This window comes from Myotis nattereri (assembly GCF_964212035.1).
Source record: "Myotis nattereri genome assembly, chromosome: 3".
In the NCBI taxonomy this organism is placed as follows: Eukaryota; Metazoa; Chordata; class Mammalia; order Chiroptera; family Vespertilionidae; genus Myotis; species Myotis nattereri.
The window spans coordinates 46,531,328-46,554,517 of NC_138077.1; the positions used below are offsets into that span (position 1 = coordinate 46,531,328).

General features: G+C 41.9%; 1 protein-coding gene across 4 annotated transcripts in view; it reads left to right on the forward strand.

Annotated features, from left to right (window-relative positions):
- Window positions 1-23,190, forward strand: part of LPP (LIM domain containing preferred translocation partner in lipoma) — a 654,879-nt gene that overhangs the window by 58,505 nt on the left and 573,184 nt on the right. For all 4 annotated transcript variants that reach the window (XM_081087023.1, XM_081087021.1, XM_081087025.1 and 1 more), the window contains one exon: window positions 11,250-11,377. The gene's annotated coding sequence lies outside the window, so the exon portion shown is untranslated. The remainder of the gene's footprint in view (window positions 1-11,249; window positions 11,378-23,190) is intronic.

Genomic DNA, 23,190 nt, shown 5'->3' on the forward strand with positions numbered 1-23,190 from the left:
CTGCACAGCATCCACAGTCTGGAAAAATATCTGGTTTGCAGGACATTTGTGGTTTTTTTTTTTCTCATTTTATTATTATTATTATATATATAATTGATTTTTTACAGAGAGGAAGGGAGAGAGATAGAGAGTTAGAAACATCGATGAGAGAGAAACATCGATCAGCTGCCTCCTGCACATCTCCTACTGGGCATGTGCCCACAATCAAGGTACATGACCTTGACCGGAATCGAACCTGGGACCCTTCAGTCTGCAGGCTGACACTCTATCCACTGAGCCAAACCGGTTTCGGCGACATTTGTGTTTTTTATTTAATATATATTTTTATTGATTTCAGAGAGGAAGGGAGTGGGAGAGAGAGATAGAAACATCAATGATGAGAGTATAATTGATGGGCTGCCTCCTGCCTGCCCCCTACTGGGGATCGAGCCCACAACCAGGGCATATGCCCTTGACCAGAATAGAACCTGGGATCCTTCAGTCCACAGGCTGACACTCTATCCACTGAGCCAAACCAGCTCGGGCCATTTGTGTGTTTTTTGATGGACTGTCAGAGATGGAAGGATACTTAGAGATTATTTAGTTGATCTGTCTCATTTTATAGCAGGACAATGGACATGGAGGCCCAAAGTGCTCAGCTCTTTTGCTGTGCAGGTACATGGTTAATTTGTTAGGATTAGAACACAGATATTCTCACTCTGTTCATTCTTGCTTCCACTGTACGGAAGCTCTTCCTTCAGGAAAAGGCCGAGAACATGCCCATTTTGCAGCTGAGAATATTGAGATGCAGAGATGCCAGAATTGCCCACATTTACTGATCTAATTGGTGAGAAATAGAACACATTCTCCCAGTTCATATATCTTTCAATCATGTTACATGGACTTAGATACCAGAATTTGTTTTGTATTTTACTCCCCTCTGCCACCTCTTTGGTTTCTACTTCTCTTTCCCTGCTTTTGATCATGTGAATGCTGTTTGAATGTGAACTGCTACCTTCTGATCTGCTTTGCTGCCTATATCTTTTTCTTTTCTGAAAGGGGATGATAGCTTTTCCAAAAGGCAGAACTAAATAGTGGAGCCCTTTATTTCAGTTTTATCTGTGTCAGTGGAAATTGTGAACGGGTCTTGAAAGAAGTCGAGCAGGGCTTTCCATCTAAGCCTCTATTGCTATTCTTGAAGCTGCAAGAATTCTGGAGTGTTATTCCCTCACATTCAAAAGTGAGCTCTGATTCTGAATAGGTTTGAAGCACATGCGCGCGCGCGCGCGTGGACACACACACACACACACACACACACACACACACACACACAGACTTTTAGCCTTCTTTGGTGCAGTGGCAGCATTCAACAGACCAAGAGGGCACCGCCCCAATACAGTGCACCAGATGCCATAATGAGTAACTCTTTGTGGTCTGTTCAGTTTCCGATCAACTTAGGGTGGGGGTGGGGGCTTGCTCCAATGCAGGGAAGATGATGGAGATGTGTTTTGGGGAAACACTTTGATGCTAGTGGCATTGTGTGGCAGATTTTAATAGAGCAAGGAAAGTGCTCTGAGACCTCCCTTTGTTCTGGTCAGCGTTGAAAATAGGGAAAACAATTTTCTAAGCTGCTCTGAAGCTCTGGGGTGGCAGGACTTGAGCAGATCCCCCAGGTATCTATATGCAACCTGTCTTCTCCTGCATAGCCTGTGGCAGGGTGGGGATTGATGGCCTTGCTCACACATGGAAGGAGGCTGCCTTAAAGCATTAAGGCTCGTGATGTTTTCCTGCTGTGGTGCTGATGGACAGGGGTACTACAAGGTTAGAGTCGGTAGTACCCATGTGAATGCTACTCCTATTAATAAGAACTGATATAAATTGCTTGCTTCCTGGTGCCAAGCTTGGTGCTAAGCACTTGACCTAAATCATATAGTCACTACTACAGCTACCTATGAGTATATACTTTACAAAAAATTATTTTTAATTTTGGTAAAATACACATAACATTTACATCTTAACCATTTGAAGTGTACAGCTCAGTAGTGTTAAGTCTGTCACCTGTTATGCAACCAATATCTCCAGAGCACTTTTCATCTTGCAAAACTGAGACTCTGTATTCATTGAAACATTAACTCCTCATTCTGCCACTCCCTGACAGCCACTCTTCTACCTTCTCTTTCTCAGAGTTTGACTACGCTAGGTATCTCAAATAAGTGGAATCATATAGTGCTGATCCCTTAGTGAAATGGCTTACTTCACTCAGAATAATATCCTCAATGTTCATATTGTAGCATGTATCAGAATTTCCTTCTTTTTAAAGGACAGATGATATTCCCTTGTATGTATATACCTAGTTTTTTATACACTTAGGTACGGTATTTTTTTAACCTCCGTTATGAAGGAAAAACCTGAGGCTTCAAGGAGTTAAGTAGATTGCCCAAGGTCATGCCCTCAGTAGTGGAACTGGGATTGGAACCCAGCAGTGTGGTCAGGAGGAAGCAGATAATGGGTTCTCAACTGGAGAGTGGCACCTTTTCACACATTGCTGTGGCATTTCAATACCCAGGTGTTCTAAAGGAATCTCCCCAGGTATTTTCTGGTTTTGTATTGGCTTCTGGGAATCTGAGGACCAAATCTGAAACCTGCTTGTAACAAATAGCATGAGAGTTATGGCTCCTATTTTTTGTCCCCTTTCTTCACCTTATTTTTCCATCTGCTTCTCTCATCCCATAGTTTTTTTCACTTAAAAAAAAGACATGGACTATGTGTATCTTTTGTCAGGTACTTTAGATACTTTCTGAAGTGAGGTGAAATATGTAAACCAGTGACATATCATCAAGAAGTTTTTTAATTATGTCAGAGGAACAGCTGATCTGAGGACAGAGACTAAAGATGTGCGTTTCTGACCTGGCTCTGCTACTCACTCAGTATCTAACTCCAGCGGTGATGCTTGCCCCTTTCTGAGTCTCAGTTTTGCTACCTGGAAGGTGGGATTGATGGCAATGACAGTGAACATTTCTTCTGTGCTGAGCTCTGTGCTGGGCACTCTACATGATTTATCTCTTTCAATTCTTCCAGCACTCCCACAAGACAGGTGCTGTCATCCCCATTTTGCTTGAGAAATGTAAGGTCTAGAGAAGTGGGCAAACTTGCCCACATGCCTACAGCTACAGAGTGCAAGCATTCATTATCCATGCCTGACTCCTAGCCCAGGGTGTTAGCCACAGGCCTGGGCTACTTGCCCTTCAGCAGTCTGTAAGATTTCTTTCATTCGTGGCATGCATTTGTCTAGTTTTATTAAATCTCTATTGGATTCCCACTTGTGTGCCTGTATTGTTCTGGGCACTGATCCAGCACTGAGTTTAGAGTGAAGAAAAAGACACTAGAAACACTGATCCTGGGCACTTGCATTCCAGTAGGGGTATGTGGAGGAGGCAGATCATAAACAAACACATAAATAGGAGAGAATGGTAAGGAACACTTAGGAGGATTCACCCTGGGTGCTTTGACTGAGGGAGTGGAGGAAGGGCTCTTGGAGGTCATTGTTTAAGCTGAGATCTGAGTGACAAGGAGCCAGATCAGTAAAAGTCAGGGGAATAGCGTTGTAGGCAAAGGGCACGGTCAATGCAAAGATCGCAGAGTGAGAATGGTTTTGTGTTTGAGGAACCAAGGAGCCCAGTGAGCTAGGAGATAGTGGGCTACAGGAGGAAAAAGCTGAGATAAGAACGGAGAGGGGCTGGTAGGTGTTAGTAAGCTAGAATGGAGGTTGGGACCTGTGTTTAAGTGTGATGGAAGCATCTAATTATGTTTTACCAGCATCTTTCTGGCTGCTGTAAGGGGAAATGGATTTCATGGTGGGAGCAAGAGTAGAAGAAAGAAAGTTAGGAGGAGACTCTGGCAATCATCCAGTTATTTTTATTAGGGTGGTAGAAGTGGGGTCAGAGAGAAGGGGATGAGTTCATGTCATGTTTTGGGGGGATTGTCTTCAAGATGTCAAGGATAGTATCCTTCTGAGAAGTGTCAAGCTCAATGAGCAGGATTCTGGGATAACCTGATGGAGGTGAAAACATGTGCAGGGAGGGCCGCACAGACTTGAAGCTGATCCGGAATAAGGAGTCTGTGCTCCCTGCTTTGGTTTCTAACCTGGAGCGTCTGGCCAATGAATGGAGGGCAGTGGCTTCCTGCCTCTGACTTCCTGGCTGAGAGCTGCTGGAATGCCCCAAAATAAGCCCAGTAGAACAGGCCACTTCCTTTGCTCTCCCTGGGTATTTGTACAAAGCATTCTTTCCCACCAAGAATACGGGACATTCAGAGTGATGTTGACTTTATGGGCCATATTTAACTTAGTGTTTTTCCTTGATGTGTCGTCTGTTCTTGTAGAGATTCCTGCCTCCAGTGAACTCCCTGGTGAGGAGCCTTGGACCAACCAACCTGTTAGATGGGCCTAGAAGGCTTAGTAGGTGCCCAGAAGAACTAGGGCTTCAAAGCCCTACCTTGGCTTGAGGACCCCCATCCAAGGGCACCTCCCAGCCCTCCTCTTTCATTTACAAGTGAATTTACACTCGCTGGCCCCTGCCTGCTCCATGTAATTCCTTTTAATGTGCTGGGCTTTCCAGTAACTGCTCTCCCTTTCAGTGGATAAACTGGTCTCAGAGAAGTTAGGCGATTCAGTCAACGTAAGGTAGTGAGAATCCAAGATAGAGCCCTGTGTTCTGGCCGCCATGTAACCTCATGCCCCTGGGTGTCTCTTATTAATCTTGTACTACATTCAGCCTAAGCCTGGAGATGCTCAGAGATTATAAATTAAATCATCTGAAATTCAATCCTTAGGCTTCTTCACTCACTCCTCTTCAAATAGTTTGCCATCTATAGATACCAGTTTTTTTAAAGATTCTTCATTTCATCTCTTAAAAACAGTGTTTTGTTTTTACTCATTTGAATTTCTTTAAAATTTTTCTTTCATTCATTTAGTCAACAAACATTTATTGAGTTCTTACTGTATGCCAGTCATTGTGCTAGGTGCTGGGGATTGATTCAAAGATAATTTGGAGGCATTTGGAAGGGGAGTGGATAATTACAGCACAGAGAGATAAGTGCTGTAATAGAGGGATATATAAAGAGCTAGAAATAGCACCATGAATAACATCTACGAACAAATTGCCTTCTTTTTTCCTTTTGGATTATTCCCTGTTGTATATTGCCCAAAGTGGGATTACTGGGTCATTTAAAAGATGAAAACAATTTGGCACAAAAGATGTAATGACTTGCCTGGGGAATACAGCTCAATTTTCAACAGGGGGAAAAAATTGTCGACAACTCCAGATTTAGATTTTCACCAGGAGGATGAGGCCAGTTTTCTCCTACCCCTATCAACACAGTGGCTTTCAGGGGGAGCACCTATTCTTAACATGTCAGCCTGCATGTAGAAACACAAATTTTTATATTTGATCTCATGAGTAAATTGTTAATCCTCACAAGGATCTAGCTATATAAGTTTGATCATTTTTGTTTTACAAATGAGGAAACTGTGCCTTTCTTAAAAGGATTTTCTAGTTAATTTGTGGAGATTCCAAGAATCAAATGCAGGTCTTTTGATTCTACAACTCCCATCCTGTTCTCTATGTTCTGCTTACCAGCGAGGGATACTTATGCTCCAGCCAGGGGATGGGATTTCTTTAGTGACCAGTAGGGACTCTTCTCAAGAAGATCAGGATCTACAAAATAGGTATAGAAGTCCTAACTCCCAAAGTCATTGCCAGCGAACAGTGCCCCCCTGTCTTTTGACCTGGAAGGATCTGAAGGCCTGCTATTCTTTTTTTTTTTTTTTTTTTTTTTGAAGGCCTGCTATTCTTGATTTTGGTCCAGGTTCTGAAAAGTTACTACATGGCCTTAACACAGGAGCCCAGAATCCCAAGCTGAAACCATACCATAGTTCTGCTTTGAAACATTCATTATTTTCCTAATATATTTAGCTGTACATTTCTGACTCTATGTTTATTTTGTGATTTATAAATTTTCCTAGTATTTTTTGTATTAAATAGAAACTCTTGACCCTGGAATCCAGAGCCCATCATATCCAGACCATGAACTTCCTTGATGCTCTTGCTCACTCATCCCTAAGTCAGCCACATTCCCTGACCTTCCTCACAATACCCTGCATTTTCTCACCATCATGCTTTATTTAGCTCATGCTGTTCCTTTAGCCGGAGAGGACCTCTCCCACTTAAAAGGTAGACACCCAGCTGCTCCTATACACTTCTGCACAGATCATACTTTCTGACTGAAGTAATGTCTGATCATCTGCTCCTCACTGTCCATACTCCCCACCATCCACAATCCCCCACACTGGAAGTGATCTGTCAGTTCTCTCATCTGCTAACTCACCACGCAATGGGATCTGAGGCAATAGAGAATCTCTATGGTGCTTATGAGCATAGGATCTGGATTCAAATTTTGGCTCTGATACTTCCAAGCTATGTGATCTATCAAGGTAGTTAACCTGATTGAGCCTAAGTTTTCTCATCTGTCAAATGGATATAAATAATCACACCAAGTCATAGGATTATAATGAGGATTGTATTGCTATCTGTGCTTCCTCTAAGGCACTTGCCATCTCCTACTCTGTTGATATTTTATCTCCTTCCAGACTGGGAGTTCCTGAAAGGCAGGAAGGGAATCACATCTTGCCTGTGTCTTTGACATATGGGATCTGCTGCAAAGGCTCCTTTAAAGAAAGGGATTCCACACAATTTAACTGGTGACATGAGTACAGGCTCATTCCTAGTGGAAGGTTCCAGTCACACATTGCCAGGCCTGGCTGGAAGCTTTGAGGTATGGAGCTTTGGACACATGCAGTACTTGCTGGATAGGCCTCTGGCTCCTGCCACTTCAGTGACAGGAAAGAGGCTAGAGCCTATGTTCAGCCGGTTCTTCCCATTTGCCAAGTTGGGCAGTGCTGGCATTTCCCTAAGCCTCAAGGTAGAGTGGAAATCCTGCTTGGAACATGATACTTAGTTTCTTTCCTGGGTCTTCCATGGGTGAGACTTCTAGAGGAGAGGAAAGGGTCCATGGAGTTGCGGGTTTGGGACATTTGGGATAACTCTGAGAGCCACCTACTCTTCTGACTTCTCTGTGGGTGGGGCCTTTCAGAGGAAGCTCCTTTAAAAACTTTTGCCATTGCTATGCTTGAGCGCTGACCATGGAAAGGCAATTCCATTCTTAAAAAGATAGTACTACCATTTGACTTTCTCCTGAGTCATTTCTCAAAGTGCCATATCCATGAGTCTCAAGATCCAAGTATTTTGGCCTGGCACACAGGTCCTCCATGTTCTGGCCGCAACATTCTTTTCCATCCTCATGTCCTGCTGCATCCCTCCATGTGCGCTGCCACTGGCCTCATCAGATTAGTCACTTTCCCCAAGAACTCCCTGAACTTGTCCTCCTTAAGGCCTTAGCACATCGTGTTCTCTGGGCCTATTTCCTCCCCCTCATACGTGGAAATCCTCTTGGGTGTTCAGGCTCAGTTTAGAAGTCATCTGCAGTGCTCTTCCAGACCCTCCAAACAACGTTGCATGTACTTGTGCTTTGCACAGTTTTCTTTTTGTTGTGTGTATTCAAACAGGTCTCCAGTTAGGTTATGAGCTCTTTGAGAGCGCAAAGCATGCCTAAGTGCCTACACCTGCTAGGTCCATGCACTGTGCCTTCCTAAGGACAAGAGGTGCTAGCAGGCGTCTGTTTTGTGCATCTCTGAGTGCGGGGCACATGACATCCTGTTAGCTAACACTTGCATCTGAGTGGTGTTCAGAAGCACATACTATCATTATTGGTGATTTGTTTCATCATGAGTCCAGTTATTTGAATTCTTTCTTGGAATTGGCCTGATATCAACTCATTGGTAACCTTTCTCAGGCCTGTTTTCCCATATACTAGGCAGATGTCTGCTTAGAGCCTGGGCTCTAAGAACATAACAGGAAGGTAGAATTCAGGAGGGATCTATCTGCTTCTAATATTAACTTTTTTTTTTTTGGGGGGGGTTTGAAAGTTAAGCTTTTACTTTTTTATCCCAAAGCTCCTCCTCGAAATGTAAAAATAGCAGAAGAGTTTTTTGTTTTGTTTTGTTTGTTTTTTTAGGTACATGTAGTAGAATAGCTGCACATAGTAAGGTTGTAAGTGCAAAGTAATAAAACCTGTGCCATGGAGCTTTATTTAGAAGACCAGGGTTCAAGTACTGGCTTTACCATTTCCTACTCTTCAAAGACTAGGGCTGAAGTACTGGCTTTCATGTTCCCTAGTCCTGAAACCTTGCCTAATCTCCCTGACCTTAGTTTCCCCAATGGATAATTGGGAAATCTTTTTTATAAGGTTGGTGGACAGGTTAAGTGAGGTTCTGGACATTAAATTGGGATTTTTTTTCCTGCTGTACAGTTCATAAACTGGGTTTGAAGGCCATTTTAAAATAGTTCCCCAACGTTTTCCTTTGAAGGGAAATGCTTGGATGTTTGTTTTCATTCACTTGTTTTATTTTATTTTATTGAATGAAAAAGAAATGAATTTATAGTCAGGGGATATATGGCATCTAACACACTTAGGGAACATACATGGCTTGTAAGGCTCAGTTATAGTTCATATAATTAGAATGGCAGAACCATGTGCTTTGAGACATTATAAAAACTTTAGCAGTCAAGGTTCTAATGCAGGCTTTGTGCATGCTGGATATGGAATCCCAGGACATGATTACAATCTCCCTGATGGGTAATAGCCCAGTTTTGCAGACAGGGAAGCTCAAGCTTAGAGAAAGTAGAACTTACATAAATCTAATATCAAGCTTTGAACTTCATCCTGAACTTACAATGACCTCCAGAAATCCTTTCTATCTACAGATGTGACAAGTCCTGCTTGACTTTGTTTATCCTTTATCCTCTCACTCCAGGGGCAGGCCCTCATTCCAGGCTGGATAAAGCAGTGGACATCGGCAGTCTCAATGTCTCATACTTGATTAATGAAGCTAGATGAGTGTCTTGACTTTTCCTTCAAAGAATCTGCTCATTTTGAACTCCTTTGAATGCACTCATTCATCAGCCTTTACTTCTTTTTTCTCCTTTTTTTAGAAGATATTTGCCTTTCTCCACCTCTGATTTTGAGGTCAGGAGTGTTTGAAGAGGACTTTGTATTTTCTTTTATGGGTGGAAAATTCATTGAATATTTCCCATCATCTCCTCCAACCATGTGGTGGTGGGAAGAGAAGGCACAGGGTTGGGAGTTAGGAGCCATGGTTCTCATCTTGATTCTGTCACTGACCAGTGAGAGAACTTTGAGTCAACCCTTCCTTTTCCTGTTAGGGGTCTTAGTGTCTTCATCTGTAAAAATGATGGTTCTACAAGATGACTCCTAAGATTTAAAATTTCTACATGATTTATGGTGTCAAAACCATCAATTTTGCTGGGCGGCCTAATTCTGCAGCTGTTTCTTTGATACTTTTCAAACTTTAGATTTAATCTATTCAACAATATATAATTTTTTAAAGGGAAGCTTTTATAGACACTTCTGAAATATAAGGGTGGTGGTGGGGATAAATGGATGTTAAAAAATAGAAAACAACCAATTAAATAGTATATAGCATGTAATTCTCCTTGGAAACTTACCACGAAATTGAGGAGCACTTTAACAACTGGTAATTTAAATTGCATTTGAACTCTGTTAATGGTTTGTTTGCATGAGAACTTCAATCATTTCACAGCCCTTCTTCAGCAAAGCTACTTGTTCTCATTATGGAAAAAAAATATTAAAAGAGAAGTTGACTATGGAAAAGTGAGGCCACTTTCATTTGTGCATTTGAGGGAAGCTGTCAAGTGTGTGAGAGGTTGCCTGAGGGCCAAGGTTGGAGAGCCTTACCTTTCAAGGGAATAGAAATCTGGGAAGTCAGACACCCGTTGTGGCAGTTGTAGAAACTGCTCTGATTTATATCTCCCTCTGCAAGGAGAAGCTTAGGTTTCCTGGCCCTTGTGGGTGGAGGCTGTCTTTTGTTTTCTGTATGACCGTGCTGTTCACAGGTCCAGTACTGGCCTCCTCATTCTTCATTCCTCAGCAAGTTTGAAATGATGCCTTTCTCTCATTTCAGTGGAATGGCTTTGAGAATTCTAATGTTCTTGAAAACCACTAGTTCTCAGAAAACTCATTGCTGTGTTGGGCTATCTTGATTACTAGTATGCTGTTGTCTAACTTAATTCTTTCTGCTGTCGGGCTGTACTCTGAGATCTTTGAAGCAGGTGTTCAGAGACTTGAGTATGGGACTTGGGATTGTGCTCCAAAGCCTATTATGTGACCAATGGATAGTCCCTTTTCCCAATGAGTCTCCCTACCCTCTGTCAAAGTGGCGGTCACTGGGTCTAGTGGACAAGCCCTGGACTGGAGCCCTGGATTGTCTGGCACTCATGGTGGGGTCCTGTAGTGGCCACCTCCTTGCTCTGGCCCCAGCTTCTCCTCTTGTCAGTGGGAGAGTTGATGTGGGTTATTTTATTATGATCCTGCAACTTTGATCTTATATGGATATTTGAAGACTGAATGAGAAAATATACATGAAACAATTGTATGATTGATTTAATAATATCTAAAATGATGACAATGAAAATAGGATTAGTAGTTTTTCTAGTATGTGGATCTCTCCTGCATATAAAAGACACATTTAAAGCAGCCAGCTGCTTCAGCATCTGTGTGTGTTGGAATATATATTGCATCATTCTTAGCAAATAGTAATAGCTCTTAATTAAATGAAACCTGTAATGAGGATTTCCTGGCAAGTGTCAAGATTGTCTAGCTCTCTGCTATTCACTTGCTCTTACTTTTCAGGCAAGGGAATCAAGGTTCAGAGGGCTTGCTTGCTCCTATAGTTAGAGATGTGTCTCCAAACTCATATCCCTTGTTTCTTTTTATTTGTTGTAGTTCAGATTTTGCTATTAACTTTTTTTCTTGCCTACCTAACATGTATCTAACTAATTGATCTGTCTCTTTCATCTGTGATATTACCATGAAGCTATTTTCCTAGGAGAGCTGAGGATGAACCCTGGGGGACTGGCATTCTCTTTCTCCACCATTCTGAGACAAATTAGTGAAATACAAGTGCCAGGAGCTTAGGAGGAATAGAGGTGAGCCACTAGATTTGTGGGTTTCAAGCCTGGCATCCTTCTCACTATTGCCTGGTCAGTGAGTTCATAAACCCGGAAGTTCTAAAGCTGCTAAGATCCTAGAAATTCATGAACAACCTTCTTCTCCAGTTTTCCATAGGTGGGGTCACTGAGGCTCAGCAACAGAACTGAAGACGGAATCCACTCACCTGATTCTCAGTTTAGGGCTTTTCCTAAACTGAGCACTTATTGGAGGGAAGGAATTTCTTCTTCAATTGGTAAGTCCTATGCAGAAAAGAAGACTTTTCCTTTTTATAATCAATGTGCATGTTTTAAAAATCAGTGTTTTCCATTTAAGGAAAGCATGACACTAATAATTAACATGGACGAAGAACTAGAGGAGAACCAAAATGTTCTTTCTTTTTTTCTTAAGCTAATTTCATTGGCAATGGATGGAATATAATAATGCTAATAAAATGTGTGGCAAAGAAAAGGCAGGACTCAGCTCTTAGAAGTTGGCTTGAAGAGAGACTGGAAGAAAATTTGGAGAAATGATGATTTCCGGTGGCTGATAATTGTATTGCTTCCTTCTTTCTCCTTTGGCATGGAGGAAAGTGTTCTTGAAATTGAAAGACCAAAATGAAAATGTCAATGACCAGTTTTATGGACATCTGTGATGAAAGAAAGTAATATTACTGAGTGTTTTTTTTTTAAACCCCTTTATATGGTGCTTCTTCTGTGATTTCATCTTATTTTCACAACAATCCGTTCAGGTAGGGGAGGCTAACTTTGCTTAAGCAAAAGGTTGAACACTATGTGTTAAAGGGTCTGAGTTCGAATCCTGTTGCACATTCAGAAAGGGTACTGGTGACCAGGTAAAGTAAGATTTCCCTTGTGTTTTGGAATTCCTCTGTGTTTAGAGGGTAGAATAGAACATTATGTTCTAGAAAAGAGGGGTGGTAGGAAGAATTAATACTGTGGGCTACGCTGGGCTGTGGGGAGACTTGAGGCAAGTAGCTGGGGAATTCTGGGACAGGCTTCTATTTAGAATTCTAGATCTGTGGTCTCCATCTTGAGGGCCAGTCTGTCTGTGCCCCAACCACTGACTTTATACTGACTACATAATATGGCTTACCATGCTTATGGTGTAGTTTTTCCAAACAAAGCAGATGCTGTTGTGATTGATAAAACCTAACTTTATTTAAAAGTGTGGCTCAGTTTACAGTTACATTTCATTGCCCTTTTTTTCTTCATCAATGTATCTTAAAAGAACAACAGACTTTCTACACCTATGGATCTGCATAAGATAAAAGGCTGGAAACCATGACTTTGACTTTTAAAGAGTGTAGCCTGTTAAAATTTTCAAGCATGATTTTGAAAGCTTTATCCCAAGCATACTTTTTAAGCATCCAATGTGGATCTTTGTTACCTGTTCTATTTTCTGAATTTTTTTTCAGTGTTAGAAATTAAATTGTGATGAATATGAAGCCTTGCATTTGGATAAAAAAAAAAAAATCTAGTTTGCAATGGTAGAGTGGGAGAGAGTACCTAAACAGGAGTGAGCTGAAAGAGACAAAAGGAATTTTTATTGTCTGCAAGCTAATTTATGAGCCAACAGTGGCTTTGGTCCTCACTGATGCAGCCTTAAGCTGTACTGAACAGAATGTTATCTAGAATCAATTTGGAGGGGGGGAGGGTCTCCTGCTGGAAACCAGCAAGTTTAGAGGTAATGTGGGTGGGCATCAGGCCTAGTTTGAGCAGGCACAGTTGTATCTATGCTGTGCTCCTTGTTCTGCCCTCTTCTATGTGTTGGCTTATTGTCAGGATGTTTCACCTCATGGTCAGGAGATGGCTGCTCACTTGCCATTTGGGGAAAGAGAGCCCTGTTTGCCATATCCCCATAGACTTGGGTAATTGCATTCCTCTGCACCAGTCACTGAGGCCACAAGGAGGACACTGTGCTAATTGGCATGTATGACCTGAGGCTCTGCTCTGAATATTAAAACAATACCTCCCCGACCTCATGGCAGCTACACAGTGCGATGTGGTGGTCCCTCAAAAGAACATCTGGGTGCTATTAGGAAGCAGAGAGAGGACTAAAGCTATGTGAGTGACTATCAGCCTCCATTCAGAGCTCCCCTAGAGTGTCAGACTTTAGTTCTCACCTCATCCTCTGAAAGGGACTTGAGCCAACGGGACTGTCCTCATGAGGATGCTGAGAGGACCGGAAGTGATAGCCCACCAGGAACTGTTACAGGAATGAGAGCCTGGAGAACTTTATGGCTTTAAGGCTAGAAAACCCAGTCAAACGAGAGACAGCATCTCTTGTTCATGAGTTTTCCCCAGAGTCTCATGGGATGTCTGGCACATGGTCGGTGCACAATGCATTTTCATGGAGAGAAAGAAGAAATCCAAAGGCAGTGAGTGTTCCTTTCCCTATGGGTGGTCCCTCAGGCACTGGCCAGTTCTCTGTTGGAGTATTTTAGGAGTTCTAGCACAGGTGAGGCTGGACTGCATGGTTTTATGAGGGTGAAGAAATGACTGGACAGAAAAAGGCTTTTGGGACCAGTATGGCTTAAAAAAGTTTGTGAGTTCATAAAAAGGCAACAAATATGATGGGATGGGGTATCAGAAGGTCTTACAATGATTAGATGTGCAACCCTAAAAGAACAAGATCCCTCTGCCTTCATTTCCCTGATCTGAGAATTAGGAATAATAATCATTGCCCTGTCTACCTCTCATGTTTGTTTAGATCAAATGGGTCGATAAATGCTAACCTGTTTTGTAAACTATAAGGTGTGTCCCATACATGACAGGTTAATCCTTTTGTTTCATTTTTTAGTTTAAAGACTCATCTTGAACATATAGAAAAATAAGGTGATCTAACGTGTAGCCCCCAGTGCCCTACCTGGTACATAGGACATGCTCAATGTATGTCTTTTTGTCTAACCCTGCACCACCATCATCACCAAGGTTGGATAGGCACTGATGTGTTCTCAGTATTGGAAAGGAGTTAGATCTGCAATCTTGTTCAATGATGGCGGTTGATATTGACATGAAATAGTGTATCATTATTACTTTCCATATTTATTTTTGTTCTAGACAGTAGGAGGTGGAACAAGGTAGATCAGAGATGAAGCATCAGTGCTTGAGAAAAACCCTAGAAACTACAGTCTAACAGGTTGGCTCTTGCTTTGTTTGATTAGCTAATCACACCTTCTGCTCCAGGCGTGACTGGCCCAGTGGGAGTCAGGAAGGAAATTATTTTCCTCTGTTGATACTAGTGTATAATTGTTGACGGTAGCCAAGGGCTTTCAGTTTTAATATTTCCTCTTTGGTTCTCAGAATAATCAGGTAGTAGTCTCTGCCGAAAGCAAAACATTGGTCACTTCCACTTGACTTTGAGAGGTGAATGTCTTGGCTCCCTACAATTACTTGGTCAGGTGGTTTTTTGGGCATGTGTGACCATCTGCTTGGCCACCTTTCGCTGTTTCTATGTTATTGCTTCAAAAATTGCAAAAGGACTTGCTGGGTCTGAGCAGGGAACCATTCAGCCCCCTGAGACTTTTTGTTCTTTTCTAGCCCAGGGATGTCTTGTATGAGGTCTTTGCTGTTCATGAAAGTAAAAGGAAGAGCTCTCTTTCTCTCTTTCTTGCTTTCTGCCTTTTAATTTCACATGCTTCTATTGCCTGACCTGAGGAGAGTGCAGACACCTGTACTTTGAGGAGGGCTGTGGAGGTCAGAGGAATTTTCATTAGGTTACTGTGCAATAGAAAGGGTCTGATGCTGAATTGATGGAGCGCCTCAAGAGTCCTTTGTTGATTGCTGCCAAGTATCTACCCATGTTCACAGAAAGTATGCTTGTTCTCTGCCCTGATCTCCGTGTTTGTCTGGAAGTCAGTGAACCTCAGGACATCACAGTGAAATAGGCACAGTCCCTGACCTCAAGAAGCTTACAGTCTAGTTAGAGAGAAAGACAATGAAATATACCTTAGAGAAGTATTGTTTATAACACACATTCAAGAATCACCACATATGTTTCAGGCCTCACATTAGGTGCTTGGAAAATCAAGGTAAGTGATTTATAGGCTCGGATCTCATGGGGCTTATGTGAAAGGTTGGGAGAGTCGAAATAATTGAGACCATTGGGAAAGGTTTTCAGGAGGAGAGAATCTGCTCTCAGAAGTTCTCAGTGAGCCATGGAGCCTTATGACATAAGCCCAGGGGGTTGGCAGGTTGGGCCTGTGGCTATAGTTTGGCTCACTAGGCTGAGCAGATTCTAAGGATGGATTAATTGGATAGCAGAATACAGCTGGGCAGGAAGGAGTCTCTCATCTTGCATGTGTGGTTCTGGCTCTAGTTCATTCTGACCAATGGACTGTAGCTGGATGTGTCTGTTGACTTTGAACTGCACTGACATTTCCATGGCCACCTCCACGTGGCCAGAGCATGCTTGCATCTGTGTTTCTAAACTAGACAGCATCTCTGCATTCAGGGGCACAAAGGCTCCTTTTTGAGAATTTTGACAGTGAATCTTTTATAGTCTACTGTCCAGGCCTCATGAGAAGTGGTGGAGTTGGTAGGGGCCATTAAAATAATCTCAAACTTGGATACTGTCTTTATTGTCTATTGATGCATAACAAATTACCCCAAATTTAGCACCTTAAAACAAACAAAAAAAAACTTATTATCTCACAGTTTCTGTGTCAGGAATCGGAGCAGCTTAGATGGGTGCCTCAAGGTGTCTCTCAGAGGTTGCAGTCTGCGTGTCTGCTGGACTTACAGTCTCTTTCGAAGGCTCAATGAGGAAGGAGGTGGAGGGATGCATACCAAACTGATAGAGCTGTGGGCAAGATTCAGTTACTCACTGGTTGTTGGACTTCGGGCCTCAGTTACTGATAGTTGGCTGGAGGCCACCTTCAGTTTCTTGCCATGTGAGCCTCCCCATAGGGCAGCTCTCAACATGGCAGCTGGCTTCCCTCAGAGTGAGTGAGCAAGGCATGCAAGCCAAAGCCTTTTGTAATCTAATCCTGGAAGTGACACATTGTTCCCTGTGCCTCATTCTATTTGCTAGAAGCAAGTCAGTCAGTCCAGCCAACCAAACTCAAGGAGAGTGATTGCACAAGGGTATGAGTAGCAGGTGTGCATTTATATGGGGCCAGCTTAGGAGCTGCCTAAGTTACAGTCATTCGCTAAGGTGAGTGTAGGAGTTCCATGGAACCACTGAATGAACTCAGCACACCTTTGTGAATCAATTGCACTTGAAGACTTTTGGATGAAACTCCATTTAAAGTTCTAATAGAAACATTGATATATAGAGTACAAAATAAGCATGATTTTCAGAGGAAAAACACAAGTTTTCAATTACTAGTAATGCTATGCTCCCATACCTCTACATTTTCACTTTCCTTCACAGTTAGAGCTTCTTTGATAAAATTTTTTGAATGTTCTCGCTTGAGGTCTTTACTGTATAAGTGAGACACCAAGATCTGGAGAGGGGACACCCTCTTCTTGGGCCACAGAGCATTAGTAGCCATGGAGCACCCATCAAAGGCTCCTCTGACTCTGGCCCAATGCTTCCCTTCTACCTCTCCACACAGTGTATGCTTCATTATCAGTCCATATAACTTCCAGGCATGCTTTCTCTGTGTTTTGCAACCTCCATCCTGTCCCAGGAAGAAATTGGGGAAAACAGGTCAAAATTTGGAGTCTTGAGCCTTCATGTTTTCCCGCTAGGTAAATTTCAGGGTCTACATCTCCTGTTGGGTCTTGCTTTTTCCTGAAAAGTTGCATAAATCAGTATTACTTGGCTCTGATAGCATGTCTCTGCAGTTATGAAGAACATTTGTATTGAGAACAGTGAGCCGATGCACGACATTATTACTGTGAGACTGACAGAATCAGATATAAAACCTCAACCAATACCTTCTGTATGGCAGAAAGTTCTTTTCCAGAATATCCATCTTTTTCCCCTACCAAAATAGTTTTTATCAAACCAAGATTGGCAGTACATTTTATATAAGATGACAGGCTCCCTTAGAATCCACCTTAACATTCCTAAAAAAATCAATGGCAATGGAGACTTAAAATGGTGGTAATGCTCATTAGGAGCCTTACTGCCAACATAAGGAAAGCCAGCTTTGGCTGTTGAGATGGTCACTGGCCAGAATGTAATACTATTCCCCTTTCCATGACCCCTTTCAATATTTTTTACAGTTTTAGTGCTTTCAAGGTGTTTCTTATCAATTATTTGATTTTTATTGAAAGTCCATTGTACATAGTTCTGGTTGGTTGAAGACAAGAGGGTAAAGCAAAATTTGGAGTAGGAAGATTATCATGTGTTAACTGTGTAATCTCACTTAAGTCACTTAATTATTTTTTAAAACCGGTTTCCATACTTAAAAAATGGGGCAAATAGCACCTTCTTCAGGATCCTTTTTTGCTCACAAAGCATCATTATATATATATAGTACCCTGAGAGGGTACTAAGTATGCACTTGGTGGCCATTAAATGTTAAGTTTTTGGTCTCCTTCATATCTGTTCCTGCTAAAAATCCCTTCAGTTCTATTCTCTGTTAGGTCATTATCTCCAAGTCCCCACTCTACACTGTCCCCTTGGCTTGGACCAGACCTGTAGCATTTGCATATGTCACCCTGAGTTCATGTTTTCCTGAGTAACTAAAAGCCTTAACATTTACAGTTTTGCTCCTAAGACATGAATACAGACATAATATGCTCATATTTTCTGGTATTTAAAAAAAATAGTACTTCTGGGAATAAAATATTCACACATGATGTTTCATGAGGAAGGCCTCTTGGGCATTTCTACTTGAAAAGTAAGTGTTGGTTTTCATGATAAAATGGTCTCGTATACTGCTACCAGCCTCCTGTTCTTTTCTAAGTGGAAGCTTCTCTGAGACCTGGCCAGGGCTGACCCTCCTTGGCTTCTCTTTGGACTTCTTTAGGATGACATCATCTCACTCTACTTCAATGGTGACTGGCTTGAGTTATATCAGTTATTAAAAATGATCTAATATTTTCCACTTAAGTCTAGGGCTCTGGCTCGTTCTAGAATTAAGCTAGTGATTTATTTATTATACGGTACAAGACGGCTGTAGCCACTTTATGATGTAATCTAAGAATGACATGAAAACAAAATAGGCTTTTACATAATGAAAGTGTTCCTGTAATACATTTTATAGCAAGTATTTTTTTTCTTCCCATTGAATATGGAGATATATATTTTTTTTACTTTTCCTCCACTTCTCTCTTACCTTCTTATCCCATTTATGAGTCTTGAGGGCTTTAAATCAATTTTAAAAAATCAGTATTTAAAACACCACAAAGACTTTGGTTGATTCTTCTAATCTTATCTTGTCATCATCTTCATTCCCTTTCCCCTTCCTCTGTCTATGGCCTCTGTGATGGCCACTGCTCTCTGCTCAGCAGTCTATAGGGTCCTCTCAGCACATGGCAGTCCTCACCATTCCTTTGCTCATGCTGTTCCTTCTACTGGAAATGCTTCCCTGATCCTGAATTTTCTTCTGCTAAAAATGGTTATAGTGCACTGGTTCCTACAGATAACAAACTTCTTCAGGCCAGCTCCAATGTTCCTCTAGTCTACCTCCACACCTTTTTTTAAGCTTCTGCCTCTACTTAGGAAACCTTTATCTCTATTTCTTACAACTTCGTACAATAGCAAGCTCCCTTTCCCCACTCCAAGGAGTAGTCACAGAACATCAGCATTAGAAGAGGAGATTAACTTAGGAGACTAAGGGGAGAGGGCCTTTGTAGCTCTGGTTCTGCTCCTAACACTGAGATATGAGGAGATCATGGCCCATCTTTGTGTTTCAAATTTCTTTATCTGATGGATGAGTGGTGTGGATTTCATTTAATGTGGCCATAAAGTATTTTAGTACTCCTCCTTGAGGTGCTGTGTTGAGAAGGATTCTGAAGCTGTATCCTGATTGAGTAGGAAAGAGTCGATGATCATTTAGCAATATTTATAATGGCTGTGGGTGAGGAAGGGAAGAGAGAGTGGAGGCATACAAGGGGTCTCTTGGCTATTTTTGGATTAGATATTTAGAGATCTCTTTTTCCTTTATTTTTTTGGGATTCTTTGATTTGGTAACATTAAATGTCTTGCCCAAGGTCACATAGCAAGTGGTGGCTAGAATCCAATTCTTAGGTATAGAGATAGTTAAAAACTATTCTAATTTCACATTTATTCATGTAGCCTGGCTGTGGGAGTTGAAAAGCTGGGAAATACTAATACTACTAAAGGGGTCACGGTCTATTAGATACACAGGCTCCCCAAATTTTGTATGTTTTTGAGGTGGAGTGGGGTCGGGAGATGCCTTTCACCTCTGTATTTTCTTGGTTTCCAAAGAGTTATAATGTTTGCACTGTTCTAATTTATGTCAAGGATGGCATTTTAAAGTCAAGGTCATGAAGTTAGTTGACTCTACCAGGGTGTTATTGGGTTAGGGCTCATGGAGTTAACGCATGAATCTTTGGATACTCTGTGCTCCTCCTCTACCCCAGACAAAAGGCTTAGTTCTCAGCAGAGCACAGCTGAAAAACAGAAAAAAAGAAAAGAAAAATAGAAAAGTCCTAGAATAGTGGAAGAGACAGACAGAGGAGAGAAAGGAAGAGGGCTGTAGTCTAGGATGGTAGACAGCACTTTGAGTGATGAAAAATAAACTGGAGGTGGTTAGAGCCGAGAAGAGAGAAAGAGGATGGAGGAGACAGGAGCAGAGTAGGACTCTGCCATGGAAGGGGACACAGACTCTGTCTTTGCCGGTAGAGGCTGATACTGACGTTTTCTTGTAGAGGGAATAAGAAGTTGGAATGCTTGTCCTTTAAGGTCCTCCCTGTCTGCAGAGTCTGAAATTCTCAGAAGGCACATTCTGTGTGCATTTAAATAATTTCCTTTTTTAAATGAAGGCTTTATAGATGAAAGTGACTCTTCCTTTCTCCATGGTCTTGGCACACATAAATGCTGACTTATCTTGGGCAATCTTTTGTCCCATTTAGCATTATTGATGAAGGAAAGGAGGCTAGCTGAGGATGTCTTTGTATTGGATGTATTTTTGAGGATGGTTTCTGTGCTTTTTAAAAAGATACTTCCAGAGAATTCTGTCTGTTTGCTGCCCTCAATCCTATAGTCAACGATTTGCTTTTTCTCTACCGTCCAAGTGCTTTGTGTATGCGTCCTAGAATATTCATGTCACTGGGCTCTGCTGTATAAGCAGACTTTTAGTCTTCCTCTTCCACTAGATTGTAGAAGCTTCTTAAGAGCATTAAGCATATCTTATTCCGTAAGAGGACCCTGGGTGCCTAGTGTAGTGGTTTGCAAATGATAATGATGACTCATTAACAACTGTTTATTGAGCACCTACTGTGGGAATAGAATCTTGAACAGAATCAAGCAAACCTTCAAATATATGAGTAAATATATAATGTTTAGATTGTAACCTATTTTCAGAGGAACAAAGCAGGTTAAAGCCACAGAGGATAGGGAGGACACAGATTTAAATTCATTGGTCTGAGAAGGTCTTACTGAGAAGAGTGCACTTGAGCAGGAACCTGATGAGGCAGTGAAATTAGGCAGTGAACCTGAGATAAGAGGAGGGAGGATGTTTTAGGCCGAGAGAAAAATATTGCAAAGGCCCCGAGGCAGAAGCATGCTGGGTATATTCCAGAAAAGTGAAGCGGCCAGTGTGGTGGGAATGCAGTGGCCATGGTGAATGGTATGGGAGAGGAGGTTACCCATGCACATAAAAATAGTTGCAGCCATAAATATTTGTTGAGTACACATTGAAGATGCTCAGAAAAAAAAAAAAAAAAAGCCGTTGTGACTTAAAGAATCCCCAGAAATTTGACAAAAGGATGACATAAACTATTTTTTGTTTTTAGCTTTAAGATACAGAGGCAGTAGAATGGGGGGCTGAGACAGTATTGGGGGTCAGCTCAAAGCAGGTCCAGTTTTGGAGAGTACTGGTTTCCCTCCTGTGTGTCGCCTGCCTTCCATAATGGAGATAGCACACCTGCAGGGAGGCTGGAGCCCTGGGTGCAGATGGGCAATTGCATGCCTAACCACCCATTCAGGCACCCACTTATTTGTTTTCCGCATGCAAATATGGGGGTTTTTTTGCAGATGAATTTAATATATTTGTTGCTTCCCCATTTTATTTAAAACAAAACAAATGACCAACCATGTCAGTTGAGGGCAACAAATAGAAACATGATGACACGGCTGAAAGGGATCCTAGGCAAATCAGTCTTTTCTGTGCTCAATTTAATTTTTACTTTATGTGAGCCCTTCTTAATATCTTAATGGTTTTAAAGAGGGATATTATTTCTGTAAATTATTTTCTCAATATTTCAGGCTCCATATTTCTACTGTGTGGTTTCCTACTTTCATCTTTATAGTTTCTGAACTTCTGGCCCATTGTGAAAAAAAAAGATTGGGGGTGGGGGGGGTGCGTGCATTATGGACTCTCCAGAACAACTGGCAGGTGCTGCCTGCAACTTCTTTAGCCTGGAAATAAACAAATAAACAAATACAAATTAGAAGTATTTGCTCCTATTAATGTGCTTTTATTATTTGTTGTACAAGATCATGCAAAAGGTTACTTCCATTTATCTGGGACCCTGTAGGTAAACACCAAGAGGAGATAGAGGGCTTAGGTAACTTTTTGCTTTGGTTTCTAATGACATTTCAGAGCTCTAGAGTGATAAGACTTAATTGGTAGATACTTTGGCATTTATTTTATCTCAAACACTTTATTTTATGGTTAGGGAAACTGAGGTCCAGAGAGGTAAAATGACTTGTTCAAGGTCTCAGGGAGTAGGAAGTGGCCATTGGACTTGAGCAGCTGTGGGACCCTGGCAGATGCTTGCCTCTGTGGCCTGGACAATGGAGAAGCTGCTGGAATGCACAGAGGATCTAATCTCAAGGTGAGGTCTGTGTATAAGTGGTGTTTGTGTATCTCATTTTTATCTCATAAACTAATTTAAAAAAAATGGTGTCAAATCTCAAGCAGAGAAGCAGTGATGGGGAATGTGGATAGGGATTGCTTGCAGCTTGCCTTCCAAGGTGGTGGTCTGGAGAAGGTGAGTGTGTGTGTGTGTGTGTGTGTGTGTGTGTGTGTGTGTGAGAGAGAGAGAGAGAGAGAGAGAGAGAGAGAGAGAGAGAGAGAGAGGAATGGAAATGAACAAACTAAGAGGGAGAGGGGCAGATCACTTGGCAGTAGGAACTTCATAATTAGACACAGCATTTTCGAGCCAGTAGGAAGTCTAAAACTTACTGAACTGACTGCTCTATTTTGTAGAAAGAGAAACTGATGTTCAGAGTGATTGGGAGCCTAGCCCCAAATCACTCAACTTTGAGTAGTTAGAATTTTAGACCAGCAATATCCTTTGAAAGAAACTTTTATTTGGAGAAGTACCAGTCATCACTATCAAATCGTATGTCCTACTTAGCTGGTAGGGCTGCTCCGGTGAGATGGAGTGTCTGCTGGTGAGATGGAGTGTCTGCCTTCTCTGAAGTTCCTTCCTCAGACCTGTTTTGTCAGGAGGACCATGGCCAGGGCTTCTGTGTCCTTGCAGACATGACAGACACATAACCAGACATCAAGTGAACACTTAGTTAACAGACTGCCCCCAATGGCTAGCTTACAAATGATCCTCTGAAGAAGTGAGGTTTGGAAAGCAAGGCCAGTTAAGTAACATCTTGTGTTTCTTTTATATATTCTTAAATGTAGGACCCTTTCACTTTTAAGTGTGAAACATTAAGGTGCTGAATGATAGGGCATGCAGAGTCCAAGGTGACATTTTTGGAGGTAGCCTGAGAACAGGAAAATCGATATGTATGAAGAGGGTAAACTTTGGTCAGGAACATATTGGGAGAGGGTTACCATTCTGAGCAGTGGCCACAATGGCCCTGGACAGCCTTGATTCTGAAGGCCGCTGGGAGCAGGGAGTGGGGAATGAGGAAAGGAGTGTGGATCTTGCATGAACTCAGCCTGTGCGTCTGCTCTCTGTGCAGGGGGCCTCCCTGCAGGTGTGTGCCCTGAGTACATGCTGT